This window comes from Notolepis coatsorum (genome assembly GCF_963971535.1).
Source record: "Notolepis coatsorum genome assembly, chromosome: 19".
NCBI lineage: Eukaryota > Metazoa > Chordata > Actinopteri > Aulopiformes > Paralepididae > Notolepis > Notolepis coatsorum.
In genome coordinates, this window is record NC_140183.1 from 18,557,859 (window position 1) to 18,578,321 (window position 20,463).

A 20,463-nucleotide genomic window follows, 5' to 3' on the forward strand; every position below is an offset into this window, starting at 1 on the left:
AGACCTATACACACTAGATCTGTTATTTTAGTACACGATAAGGCAGACCTATACACACTAGATCTGTTATTTTAGTACACGATAAGGCATACCTATACACACTAGATCTGTTATTTTAGTACACGTTAAGGCAGGCCTATACACACTAGATCTGTTATTTTAGTACACGTTAAGGCAGGCACACTAGATCTTTTATTTTAGTACACGTTAAGGCAGGCCTATACACACTAGATCTGTTATTTTAGTACACGATAAGGCAGGCACACTAGATCTTTTATTTTAGTACATGTTAAGGCAGGCCTATACACACTAGATCTGTTATTTTAGTACACGATAAGGCAGACCTATACACACTAGATCTGTTATTTTAGTACACAATAAGGCAGACCTATACACACTAGATCTGTTATTTTAGTACACGATAAGGCAGGCCTAAACACACTAGATCTGTTATTTTAGTACACGATAAGGCAGGTCTATACACACTAGATCTGTTATTTTAGTACACGATAAGGCAGACCTATACACACTAGATCTGTTATTTTAGTACACGATAAGGCAGGCCTATACACACTAGATCTGTTATTTTAGTACACGATAAGGCAGACCTATACACACTAGATCTGTTATTTTAGTACACGTTAAGGCAGGCCTATACACACTAGATCTGCTATTTTAGTACACGTTAAGGCAGGCACACTAGATCTGCTATTTTAGTACACGTTAAGGCAGGCCTATACACACTAGATCTGCTATTTTAGTACACGTTAAGGCAGACCTATACACACTAGATCTGCTATTTTAGTACACGTTAAGGCAGGCACACTAGATCTGTTATTTTAGTACACGTTAAGGCAGGCCTATACACACTAGATCTGCTATTTTAGTACACGTTAAGGCAGGCCTATACAGACTAGATCTGCTATTTTAGTACACGTTAAGGCAGGCCTATACACACTAGATCTGCTATTTTAGTACACGTTAAGGCAGGCCTATACACACTAGATCTGCTATTTTAGTACACGTTAAGGCAGGCCTATACAGACTAGATCTGCTATTTTAGTACACGATAAGGCAGACCTATACACACTAGATCTGTTATTTTAGTACATGATAAGGCAGACCTATACACACTAGATCTGTTATTTTAGTACACGATAAGGCAGGACTATACACACTAGATCTGTTATTTTAGTACACGATAAGGCAGACCTATACACACTAGATTTGTTATTTCAATTGCATGTATTTCACATCAAATATTCTTTAATATTGTAGTTCTGTAATTTCCTCTTCACCGTAAACATTCAACATGGCGTGTCAACATTCGGGGAACCTGCAGGTTGAAACTGACATTGTCACGTTCCTGCAGCTCAGTGCCGGAATGAAGGAGCTATGAACTTGTGCTCACAGTGACTCCTCCTTTCGGGTGGGATTGTGATCCTGGACGCTTTTTCTTCTTCACTCCTGAAGAAGCAGTTTTGTATAGTTATGTTTACACCCCTGTGTGTGTATGTTTGTATTAACCCTTGTGTGTTCACGTCGGTATTAACCCTGTGTGTGTTCAGGTCTGTATTAACCCTGTGTGTTCAGGTCTGTATTATGTGTGCCGGTCTTTATTAACCCAAAAACACTGACACTTTGACAATAAACAAATGGAGGAGGAGCAATGGCAGCATTTGTCCAGTAGGTGGCAAAGATGGGGATGAGTGAGGAGCTGGGGAAAGTATGTGCAAAGGTGGGGGCTGTTCCTGAGTCCTTGGATGGACAGGAGCGGAGGGGGGAGCAGCAGGGGGAGTTTGGCCAGGGAACGGTGAACCGTTACAGTTATAGACAGAACAGCACCCCCACTCAAAATACTGGAGCCTGGGTTATAGACAGAACAGCCACTGAAAATACTGGAGCTTGTGTTATAGACAGAACAGCACCCCCACTCAAAATACTGGAGCCTGGGTTATAGACAGAACAGCACCCCCACTCAAAATACTGGAGCCTGGGTTATAGACAGAACAGCACCCCCACTCAAAATACTGGAGCCTGGGTAATAGACAGAACAGCCACTCAAAATACTGGAGCCTGGGTTATAGACAGAACAGCACCCCCACTCAAAATACTGGAGCCTGGGTTATAGACAGAACAGCCACTCAAAATACTGGAGCCTGGGTTATAGACAGAACAGCACCCCCACTCAAAATACTGGAGCCTGGGTTATAGACAGAACAGCACCCCCACTCAAAATACTGGAGCCTGGGTAATAGACAGAACAGTTACATGCTTCTTGCGACCCCGGAAGTATGGTACTTCTGTATAGCAACCCGCGTCGTCAATACAAACAATCGAGCCCAACGGCGCGCACATACGAGACACGAACGAGACACAAAACAGACGAGTAACATATAACAAACACCGTAAAGAGTAATATACATATTGATCTGTTATTGAACCGCTTCTTACACTTTTAGTCAGTCAGTCACACCTGCTGCTGACAGGCTTGGGTAATAGACAGAACAGCACCCCCATTCAAAATACTGGAGCCTGGGTTATAAACAGAACAGCACTCCCACTAAAAATACCATCCCACGAGCCTGCTGCTCCCACACAGAGTTGGACTGAATGAATGAATGAATGACTTTATTTGACAATATAAAAAATAAACATGTGACAGAAGAGCACAGTCAGGATATACTGCCAAGGATGAAACACAAAAAAGCTCAGAGCTTATTTCCATTGTGGTCCTTGTAGGGGGGTGGGGGAGTGTGATTGTGGCGGCTGGCCACTAGGGGCGCTCGGGCGCCGACCCCCCTGGTGAACCCTGGTTAATAGAGAGAAGAACAAGAAATATTTTTTTTTGTTTTTTGTTTTATAGCCCTATAAATAATATAAACATGTTTAAAATGAATAATATTTAATCATTTTAAGTATGTTTGTGTTTCCAATGCACAATATAACGTTAATATATAAAATAAAAAATACTCGTTTTCCTGAACAGGAAGTGACTCACTCCTGCCGCATTTCTCCTGCCGCATTTCTCCTAGCCGTATTTCTCGGCCCGGGCTAGACGCAATAGCGCTCTGAGTGCGCGTCACTGTTTCATCGCTGTATCCGTCGCAGCCAATCAGTGCGTAATGCGCTGTGCGTTGAAATATGATGTTTATGATGGAAGCCGGGCGCGATTTGAAGCGGTCTAAGCAGCAGCGTCTATAATTTTTTTCCGTAGCAGCATTTTTTTCCGTAGCCGCATTTTGCGGATACGCTCTCTCTGATTGGCCAGCGCCAGTTTCTAGGTTGGTTTCTAGGTTGGTAGACTGTGTTGTTGTGATGCAGCTATTTGTCTTAGAGCGTGAAGGCAAGTTCTTTCGACGGTTAAGCTTAGGCACTCTTTAAAAGTTGGTTAAGGTTAGAGTTTGTCTTAGAGCAGGGCGATAGAACGCCAGGTAGTTTGCAGGCTGTTTGACGAGGAAATGGGCAAAGACACAGCTCTTCACAGTACTTGTTGGTTAACAACAAGCTATATGGATGCAGTGTGGACAACTGGACATGCATGGACAATGGACATCAACACAGTCTGGACAGTGGAGTGGATATACTTTATCAAGCCCTTCTGCCCTGCTGGACCACTGTGCGTTTCAACTTAACAAGGTATAGTTGCGATCTCTCTCTCTCTCTCGCTCTTTCTCTTGCTCTCTCTCTCTCTCTCGCTCTCTCTCGCTCTCTCTCTCTCTCTCTCTCTCTTTAATTTCGCCGCGGGTGGGGCATAACCACTCAGACAATGAATGGTAACTTGTTTAAAATGACAAGATTTACATATGTGTTTTTTATTGAATGGATCTGAGAGAAAGAGAGAGAGAGAGAGAAAGAGAGAGAGCTGTGCGTGTTTGTGTTGGGCTATTGGAAACGTGGTTGCATTTGACTGACTGTGATCATATATTGATCGATGGCAATGGTGATAATATTCGCCAATGCGTGCCTTGTACATGTTTGCAAAATGTTTGGTATAGCGCCCCTAGTGGAGAATAATCCACCAGCCGCCACATTCACTGGTGCTACTGTATATACTCATTGTTTGTGATACTTTTTTTTCCCACATGTAACAAGCCACAACACAGTAATGATAATAATACACAAGACATCACAGGACAGTACTTCAACAATAACAATAATGACAAGACAATTAAATTAAATCAAATTAAATTAATCAATAAAGCAGTATAAATAATATAAAAAGAAGAAACAGTGAAATATCCCGAGCCCCCATCCAACCTCGTATGACTGAGGACCCCTAATCCAGCACCCCATCGAGACCCCAAACCAGGGGCCCCTACCAGCCCGAGACCGTGACAACCAAACCCACCACATAAAGGGCCCAAAACATCCCACCCCATATAAAAATAAAAATAGAATAGAATAGAATAGAAATTATAAAGATTAAATTATAAAGATGAAATTATAAAATACAATTATATTCCAGGAGACGTTTCTAAAAGACATTTCTGTGCTACGTATACTCATATTATTTTCCCTCAACATATTTAATAGATAATATTATATCCCCCACATGTTTTAGTCTCTTTTATAAATACGCCATGCAGCCATAAAGGTATGGTTAACCATCACGGCATGGCTCCTAAATGTTCAGACAAGCTTAATGTTTGGTTATTTTGTAATACTCTGTATACACCCAATTCAAAGTCATTACCGCATTTTCTTTCAAACTAATTTGGTGGCGGATGAACCAATGAATCGTACGTGAAATAAGGCACTTTTGGCAGAGCTGTTTAGCAGGCGTTGACATGCAGTGTGATGAAAGAAATATCTCTTTCTTGTCTCATTAGGCCACGTTCAGGTCTCGGCGTGGCTCATCCGGTTCTCTTGAAAGGCGATAAAGCGATACCCATAGAGACCCGTGAGGACAAGCATGCAGACGCACACGGCCAGGAGAAGCGAAACCACCACCAGCTCACTATGGTAATTCTTATGGTTTAGGTCTCTCTGTCTGACGTCGTAGCTCGCGACAATCTCTTCGTGTCCGTCTTCCACTGAGACACAGTGGTAGATTCCGAGGGTTTCCGGAGCAGCCAGGAACACAAGGGTGTCGTTTGCCAACTGGAGATAAAGGTTTTGGGTGCTGTGTTCGGGAGTCGTCCAGATCAGAGCAGCTGCCAGGTTGGAAGGTTTCGAACACTGCAGCCTCACAACTTCATTCTGTTGGGTGTATTCTTGTACTGGAAGACAAAGAACGTTGGCTCATTGATTGATTGATTGGAAAAAATGTATTCTCGAAAAAGAACATAACGTCAAGATTACAAATACAAACAGTTCAGAATACATATAAAAGGGATACAACAGTTACACACTGAGGTGAGGAGGTTTGTGATCATGTTTTAAATTCAAAAGAGTTACATACTGAGGTAGGGAGGTTTGTGATCATGTTTTAAATTAAAAACAGTTACATAATGTAGGAAGGTTAGTGATCATGTTTTACATTAAAAAGAGTTACATACTGAGGTAGGGAGGTTTGTGATCATGTTTTACATTAAAAAGAGTTACATACTGAGGTAGCATAGGGAGGTTTGTGATCATGTTTGAAATTAAAAACAATTACATACTGAGGTAGGTGTTACGGTTTGGCATGGTGTGATGGTGGAAGTAGAACCCAATACAGCAGGACGAGAGTGAGTAGTGAGACGAGGCAGGAGTCGACGGTCACAATTAAAGAGCTTTACTTCGCAGTAGAACAAAGTACAATAAGGCACAAACATAAAAGGCGCAGCCGTGCTGGCACAGAGGAAGAGCATAAACTCACTAGCAAAGTAAAATAAACCCTGACCAGAAAATGAACTGAGAAAACTAGGAACCAAAGAGCACAAAACGGGAACACTAACAAACAACTTACTTAGACTGAAAACACAGGTCTCCATTCCATGAACGAGGAATCAGAACAAAAACGAGGTTGAACAGGACACAAGCAAAACAGGACTTGGGTATTACGCAACAAGGGCAATGACGGCACACTGGTAGCAGGGGCGACAGGGTATATATAGGGTACTAATTACAACGGGCAACAGCTGGGAAGACACTGACAGAAACTAGAACAAGACAAGACTGGAATGCATAATACAGTAGATAAGACTAAATCAAGAATACAAAAATACAGACAGGGAAGGAAACACTAGACTATAGGCAGGGGAAACAATACAGACAGTAGAATTACGGGCAATGACACTAAGTAGGTAAACAAGGTAGAAATTATAGACAGATAGATCAGAGATACTATGTGTAGTAACGGCAGTTGCCCACAAGATGGTGCCAGAGGATAGTCTATGAGTCCGTGGCTGGAAGAGGGCACCAGAGGAGCATTGTTCATGAGTTCATAACAGTAGGGAGGTTTGTGATCATGTTTTAAATGAAAAACAGTTACATACTGAGGTAGGGAGGTTTGTGATCATATTTTATTATATATTATATATATTATATCATAATTAATAGGGATGTCCGATATTATCGGCCTACCGATATTATCGGCCGATATTGGCATAAAAATGTGATATCGGAAAATATCGGTATCGGTTTTCAATATATATATATATATATATATATATATATATATATATATATATATATATATATATATATATATATATGTGTGACCGGTGTAGTATGGGTGTACTCTCTGACGGCGTTGTGTTAAGGACGACAGACATGGATGACTGCTGACGGACTTTATTTCCCTCCTGTTAGGTTACAATGCAACACAATGCACCAGCATTAGGAATAGTCATCTGCACTGCAGCACGTGAGCTCACGGAGTTCCAGGTGGGACTCTCTCATAAGAATGACACATTTTAACATACAATTACATTGGAAAAATATACACAATTGAATACAAAACGGACACATGGGAGCTACTGTACACACATACCTGTTAGGTTACAATGCAACACAATGCACCAGCATTAGGAATAGTCATCTGCACTGCAGCACGTGAGCTATGGTTGAGAAAAGACGTGACTGCATTAACTACCATGTCACCAGCAGCGCACGTGTGTGCAAACTTCCTACATGCTATTAAAGTGCATTTTACCCAGTCAAACCTCCCACAAAACAACTGCACAGGTACATATTAGTTACATTACAAACTCGTTTCACAGTTTTAGGAATGTAACATACAATATTTAACAACTTTAGACCGAAGTCTTTCACTGAACATAATAATTAGTGCTCACCTCACGGAGTTCCAGGTGGGACTGACTCACCGCGAGACAGCAGGCAGGATGTGTGTCCCGGAGGACCGGAAATGGAAGTGTGTCGATTTCAAAACAAAAGCCTTAACTCCCAAAAGTGCAATAAAACAAAACGAAAGGAATGAAATCAACTCAAATCAATAAAATAAAACGTTTAGGAGTATTAGTGGAATGTATTAAAGTGTATTTTGTGATGGGGTGTAATTATCTATACAAGGCAACAAGGCACTTGTTACATTCACCCCACAGAATTACACCTACATCGAATAAAAAAAAAACTGTGCCTACCTCGTGTCACACTAGTCACAAGCTTACTATGAGAACCACACACTGCGGAACAATCCAACGATACCTGTCACCTAATAAAAGGCCAGGAGGGCACTAGGAGTGGCCAACTCCCACCATACCTCCAGGGATAACGACGGTGCCTTATACACCATCCAGCTACACTTGACCATACCATGACGAGGGCACATACACATAAATAAAACTGTTACTCCTTATCACCACAAAGGACACTGTATCAGGCCGTAAGTGCTATACACAACACTGTAGCTGACCTCACACATGTCTGATAGAGGCTCGTGGCTCGAAGCCCATCATACTCTCAAGTTGGACCATTGTCTCTATCAGCCGAAAGACTGGCTTGATGACCCTACCGAACCTGGACGTGTAGTGTTCAGTGGTCTGTGGACCCTGGCTCTGACCAGGCACACTGACACTCATTAGCTCAGGAGTACGCCCTGGTTGTGTGGACACAACACTGTCATCATGCTGGACTACAGCAGGGGGGGAACTCGGTGGAGCAAGCAACAGTGGGGGACTGGCGGCACTTGCCACTGGAAGCTCACTCAGAGCAGGGGACAACCCCCGGGGGGAATACGGACGTAGCCCGTCATCCTCACTCTCCACTGAAGACTGCTCTTGCACCCATGATGCGGTGCGATCCCCATCTCCCATGGAAGGCTCTGCTGCCACACTGTCCACGTCTGAGGCGCTAGCTTCAGGCATGACTGAGAGGGAGGCTTCCTCTCGCACCCATGATGCGGTGCGACCCCCATCAGGTCCATCTCCCATGGAAGGCTCCGCCGCCACACCGTCCGCGTCTGAGGCACTAGCTTCAGGCATGACTGAGAGGGAGGCTTCACCAGGCGCACAGGTGTCGCTGTCCGCGGCTAGACCCTCATCATCAAATGACCCGTCCAAGGGGAGGAAGTTGACCTGAAGCAGGAGGTTTCTGTGGACTGTCTTCTCCCGCCCAGTCCGGTCTCTGATCCGATATATGTGGCACTGTGGTCTGGAAGCGATGACAGTGTAGACGTCCGGCTCCCATTTGTCCGCCAGCTTCCGCTTCCCTCTGGCGCCCTTGTTCGCCACCAGGACCCGATCACCCACCGAGAGGGGCAAGCCCTTCATCTTTTTGTTGTACTGGTCAGCCTGATGCCCCTGTTCCACTGAGGTGTGCCTCTGGGCCAACAGCATAGCAGACTGGAGATCGGCCGCCAGGGACTTCACATAGGCATCATAGTCACAGACCACCTCGTCCTGGAGCACATTCTTAAACAGCAGATCAACTGGCAGACGCGGGACCCTCCCGAACATCAGGTAAAAGGGGGCAAAGCCAGTCGTCTCATGCTGTGTACAATTGTAGGCGAAGGTCAAGCTCTGGACCATCTGGGGCCATCTGTGCTTAGACTCCGATGGCAGGGAGCGCAGCATTCCACCCAGGGTCCGATTGAATCTCTCAGTGCCACCATTCCCCATAGGGTGATACGGAGTGGTCCGGGACTGCGTGACCCCTGCTAACTCCAGCAGCTCCGCCATCAACTCACTCTGGAAGTTCGCTCCTTGGTCCGAATGCAGGCGCTGTGGGAAGCCATACACACAGAAATAGTTGTCCCACAGCTTTTCAGCAACCTTCTTCGCGGTTTGGTCTTTGCAGGGGAAGGCGTGGGCCAGCTTTGTAAAGTGGTCAGTTATGACCAGAACATCCACAGACTTGTTGTTATTATCTTCAGCTGACCAGAAGTCGATGCACACCAGCTCCAGTGGTGCAGAGGTTATTATGCTCTCCAGAGGGGCTCTGGCCGCCGGCTCTGGAGTCTTGCTGAGTACGCATCTGGGACAGTTCCTCACATGGCCCCGCACATCCTTCTCCATGTCATACCAGTAGAAACGCTGACGTACGAGAGACAGCGTTCTAGGTTGACCTTGGTGACCAGCCAAGTCATGCACTCCAGACAGCGCCTCCGACTTCAAGGACTCAGGCAGAACATACTGGAACCTCTTGTGCCTGGTCATGTGGTCCTTCGTAACCCTGTACAATATGCCGTTCTGCATAGCGAGCCTCTCCCACTGCTTCAGCATCCTCAAGGCGGGCTGATCTTCATAGCAGCGCTCGCGTCTGGAGGGTCTGCGGCCCCTTTCAACGTAAAAGATGACTCTGGAGACGGTGGCGTCTTTTCGCTGGCGGGCCTGCAGATCGGCCAACGACAAGGAGGAGACTGCGTCGTGGTCGGCAGTGACAACAGTGGACAGGTGACCCGCCATAGATACTGCCCTGTGTCTTGGCGCAGAGTCCCAGTCTTCCTGGGAGGAAAGCACCGTGGAGGTCTCATCCGCCGACATGGACACATCAGCAACCGCACATCCAGAAGGGGTCACTAGAGCTTGGGGCTGGCATGTCAGACGGAAGATATCCTGCACCCCCCTGTTCTCCACATCACACACCTGCTCCAGAAGAGCGGAGTAAGGCTCGGTCAAGAGACGCCGGCTGAGCGGCCTCACGAAGGGATCTCTGCTCAGCGCATCGGCCACTGTATTCAGCCTCCCAGGCACATGCTTGATGTCGAAGCAGTAAGGGGCCAGCTTGGACACCCAGCGCTGCTCGCATGCGTCAAGTTTAGGCTTGGTCATGATGTACGTGAGTGGATTATTATCAGTCCACACAGTGAACTTGTGACCCTTGAGCCAGTGACTGAATTTGTCACACACTGACCATTTGAGGGCCAGGAACTCCAGTCTGTGGGCAGGATAGTTTGCTTGACTGCGGCTGAGCGACTTGCTCGCAAAGGCGATTGGTCTGGCCTTCTCCTCCCCGACAGGGACTTGAGAGAGCACTGCTCCAATACCGTCCAACGACGCGTCAGTGGAGAGGATGAACGGCCTCTCAAAGTCCGGGTGAGCCAGCACTACACATTCGACGAGCGCCCTCTTGAGCTCCTCAAACGCCGTCTCACAGGCGGGAGTCCAGTCCTCAGGAGTCAGCTTCCGGAACGTACCGGCTCTCGTACGACCAGCACTGGTCTTCCCTTTTCTCTTCTGGCCAGCTGTCAAGGCAAAGAGGGGCTTGGCTATACTGGAGCAGCCATGTATGAAATTTTGGTAATACAACACCATGCCGAGGAAGGATCTCACTCTCTTCGGAGCGGGAGTGCGGCCATCCGACTCCATCAGATCCTCTCTCTGGAAGCCAGAGATGACGGAGACCTTCTCTTGGTCGACAGAGACTCCACTGGCATCGACCACATGACCCAGGAACCTGACCGACCTCTGTAAGAAGTTGCATTTCTTCTGTGCGAGCTTGAGGTTGTTCACTCTGAGTCTGCAGAAGACCACCTCCAATCGCTTCAACGCCTCCTCCTCAGACGGCGCAAACACCAGCAGGTCGTCCAAGTAGCACAAGAGGCTGGAGTAGTTGAGGTCGCCAAAGATGCCGAGCATCATACGCATGAAAGATGCCGGACTGTTGCACAGGCCTTGCGGGAGTCTGTTGTACTCGTACAAGCCCAGTGGTGTTGTGAAGGCAGTGTACCGCCGGTCAGACACATGGAGAGGGACGTTGTAGAACCCTGAGGTCAGATCCATGGTGCTAAAGAAAGCGTTCCCACCAAGGGCAGCAAGGCAGTCGGACTGATGGGGCAACGGGTGAGCATCTTTGACGGTCTTTGCGTTGAGCCAGCGGAAATCCGTACAGATCCTGAGGTCTCCATTCTTCTTCCACACCATGACCAGAGGTGAGGCATACTCGCTCATCGACTTGGAGATTATCCCCTTCACCTCCATCTCAGTCAACACCTCTCTCAGTTTGTGATAGTCAGCTGGGGGGACACGCCTAAAGGGCAGGCGGAACGGACGGTTGTCCGAGAGGTGGATACGGTGCACAAAGTCTTTGACCTCTCCACAGTCCAGCTTGTCCTTGGAGAAGACATCTTGATACGTCACCAGTAGGTCAGCTAGCCTCTTCTTCCCATCAGGAGACACCTCACATGACTTGATGTTCACGTCCTCCAGTCCACAGTCGGCCAACATCTGCTCAGCATCTAACGAGGAGCCAGGAGAGGCGGAGGAGCTGGAGACACCAGACTGCTGCTGACACAGGCCCTGAGTGATAGACAGATCTTCAACAGCAAGACAAGGTGAGACATCAGCCAGTTTGGCATTACGACGGAGCGTGATGGGGCTCTGTGTCGGGTTCAAGACCTTCATGGGGACCCAGCGGTCGCCCCACATGGGAGTCACCACTCTCCCCACTATAATGTTGCGAGGGGCCGACCTCGCTGAGGTGGGCTCCACAATGACTGTACTCCCAGGAGACACATGTGCACTGGCTGGTAGCTTCCCCCACACTAGATACTCCTGCTGAGGGAGGAGGGTAACCGCCTGGCATAGCTTCACTGTGCCTATCACCCCGGGCGGGTCTGGGCCCGACCAGCGGGAGGTGCAGCTTAAGAGCTCAAGGAACTTCTCACACTCAGGGTCTCTGTTTCTGCAGGACACAAGCTCCCAGTACTTTTCAGTCGACTTCAGCCTTTGGAGAACGGACTTGATTACATTAGTGCCAATTATAAACTCGTCTCTCTGACCTGGCACAACCAACGTAGGAACCACAAATTTTGACCCACAAACTTCAATCTCCAAATCATAGACACACTTTGGTCGAGTAGTCAAGCCACCACAACCAACCAGCACCACATTCACAGGTGCCGGCTGGACACGAGGGAGAACACCAGCGGTTTGTAACTTTTGTTCACCTTCCTCACTGAGCGTGCATGACATACTACCAGAATCCAACATCCCCCTCAATGTGTACTTGTCACTGACTAACACTGGAGCATAAAACAGTTCACTAGCTCCGTTCACTCTCTGTGACCCAACAAAGATGGCTGTTTCGTTTTCTGGAAGTAATCTGCAGCTGTTTACATAGATGGCTTCTAAGTCTGGTTCTCTCTCGAGGGTTTCATTCACTTTGCCCATACTATCCCTCTCATTGCATGGGCTGGCTAGTTTAAAGGGGCAGCATTGACAGGATGGGTCTGAGCGGGTCTGTTGGAGGGAGATGCTGATCCAGCTGACGGCTGGGAGATGCCAGGGCATGAGTCCTCATAGTGACCAGGGCGGAAACAGCGGTGGCACAGCCGATAGAGCATACAGTGTTGATAAGTGTTATGCCTGCTGTCTTGACACACTTCGCATGGGTCGTGCTGGTTGTGCGGGTAACTCTGCTGATTCGGTCTGGCCTGGTTGCGCGAATAACCCTGCTGACTTGGTCTGGCCTGGTTGCGCGAGTAACTCTGCTGACTCGGTCTGGCCTGGTTGCGTGAGTGGTACGTCTGCCCATTACTTGGCTGGATGTGGGAGCGAGACGGCTGACCAGGCTGAGCCTGTACTGCTGGGGCCAGCGAGGCCGAACACAGTGAGAGCACACGGTCTAACAAGTCAACCACCTGATGAAGGCCAGGGTCTACAGAGGGGGGACACGCCGGGGCAGGAGTCATTAAGATGGCTGTAGGAGGGCTGAGGGCCTGCGCTGCGGCTAAGACCCTGTGGGGCTCACCAAGCTGTTCATGAGAAGAGCCAAAGGAGGGAGGCTGCTGTGACTGCACAACAACAGAAGACTGCTGGGCCCCACCATACAGGACAGGAGGGGATGGGCCACCAGCCATGGGGCTCTGACTGCATGCCGAGATGTTAATCTGCTGTGCCCGTGAACTGGATCTCCTTTGGTCTCTCTGGTAACCATCTAGACGCTCCTGGACCTCAGCTGCAGTCCACTGCTCCACAGGCTTCAGCTGGAAGGACATAGCTAGACTGGGATCTGGGCAGTGCGTGATCAACATCATCACGACCTCGGCGCTCGCATCATCAACACACCGACCCCGGCGACGTAGACACTCATCTGCAACATCGATTGCTTTATTCAGCCGGACCCAGTAATCCATCACTCCCTCACTAGGCCTGGGAACCATGGCATAGAAGTCGGCCATGGGCATACTGGAGTATGTCAGCTCGCTGAAGTTACGCTTTAAAATGTCAAACACAGCAGCAGGGGTCATATTGGCAGACAACTCAGGCCGGCTACGCAGTGACACCTTCACTATGTCTCTAGCTTTACCAGTCAACCTGCCCATCACTAGATCACACAATTCTCTGTCGGTTTTACAACTCGCTCTAGACAGATACACTAGCATCATGTCTTCCCACTCATGTATGGAGACTGGCTCAGTGCGATCACCTCTGAAGAACGGAGGTGGTTTAGTCTCCGCCTGCACTATCACTTTCATCCTTGACATGTCTGCACACCCAGAAAAACATTGTGGTTGGGGTGCGGGGACCTTGGGCTCAGGGGCGGGGACCTGGGGCTCAGGGACGGGGACCTGGGGCTGATAACTGGTCTGGTGCATGGCATGCAGAGTAGATGCAATTTGTTCTCCTATCTGTATGGCAAGGTCTGTGACGAGGCTGCTTAAATCCTCTGACCTAGCGAGTTGCGGGGCTGCATCATTGCCATGCGTGATTGGAGTAGATGTGGCCACTGGCCCCACTGCTTCAAACACTGACTGGCGAACTGTAGACTGACTCAGTTCCACAGGTCTTCCCCTCCCACACATAAGAGCTGACTGACCCCTGCCATATACAGGCATCATACCCACCATCTCCAGATCTGGTGGTCCTGCTTCAGACATGTTCAAGAATAAAAAATAAAAATGCTTTAGAGGGCTATAAACAAAAGAAAAGTATGTGTGAATGTGTTAAATGGCCGCTTGTTACTGCTCAGACTTTAAACACTAGACTACACACGAATACATGTAGGCTACTGTATGGCTATCCATTCACAATTTACCAGAACAGATGGGGGGGAAAAAAAATAATATATATATATATATATATATCTCATTACCAGCCAACCATATAAACAAATTAGTTCCCAATTATATTTACAGTGGGCATGTGTTAGATAGCAACACTTGTTACTGCTCAAACTTTGAACATTAGACCATAGGCTATCTATTCACAATACATAACAGATGAAAGAAAAAAAATACAATGGTCTTGTACAACTAGTGTCGTCTCCAATTACTGTATCATTACAATAATATTTACAATTACAATCAATAGCATATTATTATCAAACAAAAACAACCAATATCACATATGCGCTTATCCTATGCGCACACGTTAACGTTCGACGTTGTACTCAGCACAGCCAGTTGAATGAAGAAGCGGCGTGCAGACAGCGTCCCCGGTGGACAGGCGAGCGTTGTCCGTTGTCCGAGGTCAAACGGCACCACGTGTGACCGGTGTAGTATGGGTGTACTCTCTGACGGCGTTGTGTTAAGGACGACAGACATGGATGACTGCTGACGGACTTTATTTCCCTCCTGTTAGGTTACAATGCAACACAATGCACCAGCATTAGGAATAGTCATCTGCACTGCAGCACGTGAGCTCACGGAGTTCCAGGTGGGACTCTCTCATAAGAATGACACATTTTAACATACAATTACATTGGAAAAATATACACAATTGAATACAAAACGGACACATGGGAGCTACTGTACACACATACCTGTTAGGTTACAATGCAACACAATGCACCAGCATTAGGAATAGTCATCTGCACTGCAGCACGTGAGCTATGGTTGAGAAAAGACGTGACTGCATTAACTACCATGTCACCAGCAGCGCACGTGTGTGCAAACTTCCTACATGCTATTAAAGTGCATTTTACCCAGTCAAACCTCCCACAAAACAACTGCACAGGTACATATTAGTTACATTACAAACTCGTTTCACAGTTTTAGGAATGTAACATACAATATTTAACAACTTTAGACCGAAGTCTTTCACTGAACATAATAATTAGTGCTCACCTCACGGAGTTCCAGGTGGGACTGACTCACCGCGAGACAGCAGGCAGGATGTGTGTCCCGGAGGACCGGAAATGGAAGTGTGTCGATTTCAAAACAAAAGCCTTAACTCCCAAAAGTGCAATAAAACAAAACGAAAGGAATGAAATCAACTCAAATCAATAAAATAAAACGTTTAGGAGTATTAGTGGAATGTATTAAAGTGTATTTTGTGATGGGGTGTAATTATCTATACAAGGCAACAAGGCACTTGTTACATATATATATATATATATATATATATATATATACATATATATATATATATATATATATTTTTTTTTTACATTTATTTAACATTTATTTACCCAGGCAAGCAAGTAAGAACAAATTATTATTTTATTTATTGTCAAAGTATGCATCATGTTGTGTTAATTACACGACAAGAGATATGTAATGTTAATTACCTGAAATTATTCCGTTTTTTGGCGAGGGAAACCCTGCATATATCGGTATCGGTTGATATCGGTATCGGAAATTAAGAGTTGGACAATATCGGTATATCGGTATCGGTAAAAAAGCCAACATCGAACATCCCTAATAATTAATATTATCCATAGGATAGTGGGGTATTGATTTTTCGTGTGAGTTGAAGATCATGGAAGCTGGTGCATCAAAACAAAAGGCACACTTACCAAGTTCAGACTGAACTCGTGGGATCTTCCCCTTCAAATACATTGGCATCTGGCTTGACCAAGAACTATCATTCAAATGTCTCATAGATTTATGATTTTATGATTTTATTAGGATCCCCATTAGCTGATGCAAAAGCTACTTTTCCTGGGGTCCACACATAACATAAACATGACAACAGATAACACATTTACAGACAAGCAACCAAGTGGTATTAAAAATCAGAAAGTGACAATATACTTAACTATCAAACATATGACTATGCATACAGTACCGCATTCCTAATTATATGGAATCATACATAGTACAATATACATTACTTAACAGTATATATTAATATGCACTCAATTCACAAGCAGTGAGAAACCATAATATACATATACTGTAAACTCGTATTACCTATTTGTATAGGCTACTGATATTCCTGTCACTTAAAATAAAATGAAAATAAAAGTAACTCTGGGTATGTGTGTGTATGTATATGTCTAAATGTACACAACATGATATCAAATTCAACCCTAACAAAGTCGCTGTTATGATAGGGAAAACTAAGGAGGACGTGGCCCCGTTCCATGTACCGGGATAACCGAGTTAGCCGGATAACTTTAGCTGGATAACTGTGTTAGCCTGACTTTCCGATTTCATGTACGTGGATTTCCCAAATCACCATGACAACATATCCAAAAGTTTGAGCCTGCTCGAAAGCAGAGTTCAAGTTCAAGTTAGCCTGAACTATCGCCACGCCCCCGCAAAGAAGTGACAGCCCGTTTCCTGAAACTATTCCCACAGTCTACGATCTGCATTATACCATTCTGAATTACGTTTTTGTGCTCCATTCTTCCAGAGGGGGCTTTTGAAATGTAAAATAGACCCAAAATGCTGATATTAAATTCACTTTGTCCTAAATAATGCACGTTATATATACCGTGGCGACGGTGGCGCTCGCTCGTGCGATGTACACATGATGTGGTTATTTTAATTGTAACTGGGATTAAGATGTCTGATGAGATGCGCTGTTTGACGGATTTGAGAAATTGAATGAGCCGTTGACGTCACATTAATGAATGAGGATAAAGAGATAAACTTCATTCAAAACAACGGATATTCTAAACACGGGTCTCTCGTTCATTAATGTATAAACAATGAATTTATCCCATCTGGCCCAGTGGCCCAGCGGTAGTGCTCATGCCTGCCAATTCAGCGACCGGGGTTCAAATCCCCGTGTTTCCAATATGATTTTTTTGAATATAATATTAATGATTATACGCCAAAGTAGCCTGGTTTTAAGTTAAAATATTATAAATCTACATGCATTGAGGATGTCATTCTTTATATAGCTCTCAACGTGCACCAAATTGAATTATTCCTATATTGCAAAAAGAAGGAAAAGACTAGGGCCTTGAACCCCGGTCGTCCGTGTGAAAGTCAAAAGAAGAACCCGTTACACCACAGAGAAGATAAGTAAAAGATTGACTATACATCAATCAATGGGTAAGAGAGCCGTATCGTAATTCTGTATAACAGTTAACTAATAATTTTCGCTAGCAAGATCTCATTTGATTATTCAATCCAGCAGGCAAGTTTAAAGAAATATAATCTGATTGATTGAGGTAATGAGGGACTTAGAATTAGCCTATAGATAACGCATTTAACTTGTCGGCGAGGCGATTGAGCCTATTGCAATCTGTCAATAAAGTCTTAAATCAATTAATCAATCAATGCCGTTGAGAATCAGGGTCTCTGCCATCGATACGTGCTGGCTTTCCACCTAAAACGGGAGCGCGCATCTAGCCTGACTTGAGCCTGACTCTCAAGTCTGGCTTGAGTTAACGAGACTGAATCCTCCTTTGTGAAACAGGAAAATCCCGGCTTTGAACATCGGGTTAACTGAAGCTGGATAATGGACATGTTGATCGACTTAGTTGAACCACGTACATGAAACAGGGAAGCTAAAGTTTCCCTCCTTCTTGTTGTCTGACTGCGCTCTAGATGTGGTGAAGAGTGTGCGATATTTGGGTCACAATATCACTGATGACATGTGTGATGATGTTGATGTGCAGCGCCAGTGCTGTAAATTGTACCTAAATTGTACCTCATCCCATTTCTGCTTTGCACTATAGTACTGTACATTAGTACACTGCATAGTATTGTATATTATATGGTAACTCAGTTACGTCTATTCTGCAGCGAACATTGTACATATGTCTATACTGAACACTGTGACCTCATTTTCTACTTCTAAATTACATGCTATACTATGTTATTTGATACTATCTTGTCTAGCACAGTCTCTGGAGCGTAACAGTAAGAAGCATTTTGTATGAAAGTATTCTGTACTTCTGTATGACAACTATTAAAGAAACTTGAAACTTGAACTTGAACTGTATGCACAGGCCAATATGTTGGCACGAAAATTGTATATGTGTACAGACAATGTGAAAATAAGCCTGTTCAGAGCCTATTGTACTCCGTTTTATACTGCACACCTCTGGTGTAATTATAGCACAGCAAAAATGAAAAAACTGCAGGTAGCATAATGATGCATTTAGGATCCTCCTTAACTCATTGGGGGCCAACAGCAGAGGGCGCTGATGGCCCGTCAAGCTCCAGTGCTTTATTCAATGTAGGGATAGCTTTACTTGCGAGTGCTTAAAATATATGAAATAATATAGCTATGGATCTAATTAACACGTTGATTGTCAGTGAGTTGCTTCCAGTCAACATGCACAAAACATAATTTTTTCATACATACATTTCCGTTTTATACCGTGGTAAATATGAATATATTTCTAGAGCGTTTTGTCTAATCTCAATAAACTCCAGCAAATCGCGCTTCAATGTATTTCCTTAGAAATCGTGCCATTTGTTGCTTGATTTATGAATCGTTTTCAAATAAACGCTAGATTATCGATATTATATGTGTCATCATGCACGAACAGAAGCGGGGTCTGAAAAATCGCTTCTCCGTACTTTGGTCGGTGCGAACCACACACACACACACACACACACACATACGCTCCGATGGCGGTGAAAAAAACATCGGATTAACTCAAGATTCGTAACATAGAGTCCTTACCTCATATCTGATGTACTGCAAAAAAGATTAATCCAATTCCTGATCGCCATTCCAAATATTGATCGTGTTTATTGATCCAACGTTATATGTCCAAAACACATAATCCATGCTGCTCCGAGTGTCCCCAGTCCATGTGTTATAAACAGTGGTACAGTGGTGGTCCCACGCGGTACCACGCCAACCCAGCAGTTTTCTGAGCAGAAGTACGCGCACACAAAAATGCGTTCACAACTTTCACTCGACTCGTCGCGCCGTGCGCCAAGTACTCTGCACTTATCTATCACCTAGTCTTTGCATAATAATAGGATACCAATAGCATAACAAAGAAAGAGAAGTGCAAAACCAAAATACAAGCCCTGTACCAATTGGTGGGGGTTTGCTTGACCTGTGGAACCTAATGGTCCCGACTGGAAGTATGAGACATTTCGTTGTGCTTCAGAAGGAAACTGTAAACTGTAAATTACATTGTTAATTTAGTTTGTATTTACTTTTATAGCTTAAGTTAATTCAATTAAAGAAATTGTAACTACAATATTGTATCTACAATTACATTTAAAACATTGTTTGTTTTTCAACCATATCTGTTGACGCGGTCAGGTGGCGTAGCGGAGATTGTGCTCGTCCTGCTGAAGACACTAGCAGGAGCACTCATTCAAGGGTACTACGACTATGCTTGCACCTCATGGTACCAAAGCACCTCAAAGGCACTAAAAAACAAATACAAACATCTCAAAACAAGCTAGTCAGACTACTGCTTGACCTGACTCCTAGAACCCACCTCACCCCTGCCAACTTTGACAACCTAGGATGGCTTAGAGTAGACGACAGAGTACAGCAACTTGCAATGGGCCTGGTCTACAAGATACACTACGCGACCAAGGTACCCATGTACATGTCAAAATACTTCCCAAAGGTCAGTGAATACCATGATCACAACACCAGAGGGAGCTCCACAAATCATGTAAAACCCAGATTCGGCTCAAACAAGGGACTAAACACGTTTCGCAATTATGCCACATCAATGTGGAACGCCCTACCCAAAGCTGTAAAGGAATGTGAATCACTACCCACTTTCAAAAGCACTCTCAAAGAACACCTACGGGAGACTGCAATTCGAAACTGGCCCCTACAAATGTCCTAACCTAGTTGTACAGTAAATGACCAAGTAAGGCTTTGTCAGTATTCCAATGTACAGTGTAAAATGTGTGTGTGTCCCCTACCCATCCCCCCCCCCCCCCCCCACCTCCAATGTACAGCCCTTACCCAACCCACCCAACCCCACCCAACCTCCTCCAATGTACAGTTTCTACGCCAAATGTATATA